General features: G+C 43.6%; 1 protein-coding gene across 2 annotated transcripts in view; it reads right to left on the bottom strand.

The window, feature by feature from the left end:
- LOC118424166 (sphingomyelin phosphodiesterase-like) overlaps positions 1 to 759 on the bottom strand; it is an 18,063-nt gene extending 17,304 nt beyond the window's left edge. For both annotated transcript variants that reach the window (XM_035832702.1, XM_035832703.1), the window contains exon 1: positions 268 to 759. The gene's annotated coding sequence lies outside the window, so the exon portion shown is untranslated. The remainder of the gene's footprint in view (positions 1 to 267) is intronic.
- Positions 760 to 1,489: the final 730 nt, after the last annotated feature.

Raw genomic sequence — 1,489 nt, 5'->3', positions numbered from 1 at the left:
GTTAGCACTGGTTTTCCAGAGCTGAAATGTCCTCAGCACTGGACATCCAGTGCTGATTGTAGTCTCAGCACTCGGTTTCCAGTGCTGGCAGGAGGGCTTCGAGTGCTGAAGCTGCCTCAGCACTGGATAAAAAATTCCAGTGCTGACGCCGGCTCAGCACTGGACTTCCAGTGCTGACGACCACTTCAGCACTGGTGTTCCAGTGCTGACAGAGGAGACCGTTACTTTTGTATATTTGCATAACAAGTGACAATAATGTGCACTTACCTGATTGTGGTGTGAAGTGTGAACAGATTTTTAGTACTGATTGTGAAGGTATCAGATCACTGCTTCTGTGTTACACAAGCTCAGTGCGGCCATGCCGGTATCAAGTCTTTCTCACGGCGATCTGTGTGTCACAATCTATTTCAGGTTGCCTCAAGGCCTCCACTATCACGCCATCATGGGAATAAACTACTAGTAGTGTAGTACTGTGCCACAAATTTGCAAGACTTTTAAGCGACCGGTACCGTAGTTTTGTTGCGTGATGATTTACAGGAGGTCAGCGGTGTAGTGGCCAATTTCGCGGTTTTCCGTGAAGCAACGGTCGTTATATCCTCACTGCTAGTCACCAAGCACTGGAAAGTAATCTCAATCCTGTAAAAGCTCATAAAGCAGCAACAAAAGTGGTATTTTTAGTGCTAAACAGTGGAGAGTTTGGTTTTGTCCTCAACTGACCTGAACTCGCCAACAACAATGCTCAGATACAAAGTTCAAAGGTCACATAACGGTGCTTGACTGCTTATATTACGTCCTGGTTACCCAATATGGGACTCGTGCGGCAAAGTGTATCACCGATTGTCGATCTATGCCGCAATAATCTTCAATATCATCCGTCGGCAGTTGTGTACTCTTCTAAGGATAAAAGATAGGGGTGTGATGCATTGCATTTGTTATCTCCATGAAAAATGGAGATATAGTTTCGGGTGTGTCTGTCTGTGTGTCTGTCTGTCTGTGTGTCTGTCTGTGTGTCCGGATATTTGTAGTGAGCATAAATCAAGAACATCTGGATGGACTACGATGATATTTGGTCTGTGGGTAGGTGTTGGGAAGACAAAGGTTAAGGTCAATTTTGGGCCACCTGGTATGTGACCTTGGTACTGCAGCAGAAATTCATTTTTTGGATCTTTTGAACTGGATGTGCTATGGTCTTGACTTTTAGATGGCAGATAGCTTGTGACATAAGGGATATGTGCTGTATATTTGGTCCCCCTAGCAGGTTGCTCTGGAACTGCAGGGGCATTGTTGTCAAAATCTTCTAAGGTGGATAACTGAAGAAGGGAACGACAGATTTACATCATAATTGGTATGTAGGTAGCTTAGACAGAGATGCACATCAGAAAGTGCAAATTATGCAAACTGACACTTAATTTGCATATTAAATGAGGAAAATCTGTATTTGCAGTGTTTCCTTTATAGAACACAAATACATGCAATATATGTAGTTTGT

This window comes from Branchiostoma floridae, chromosome 10, assembly GCF_000003815.2.
Source record: "Branchiostoma floridae strain S238N-H82 chromosome 10, Bfl_VNyyK, whole genome shotgun sequence".
NCBI lineage: Eukaryota > Metazoa > Chordata > Leptocardii > Amphioxiformes > Branchiostomatidae > Branchiostoma > Branchiostoma floridae.
The sequence above is the reverse complement of the archived record's forward strand: the minus strand, read 5'-3'. Positions and strand labels throughout refer to the sequence as shown.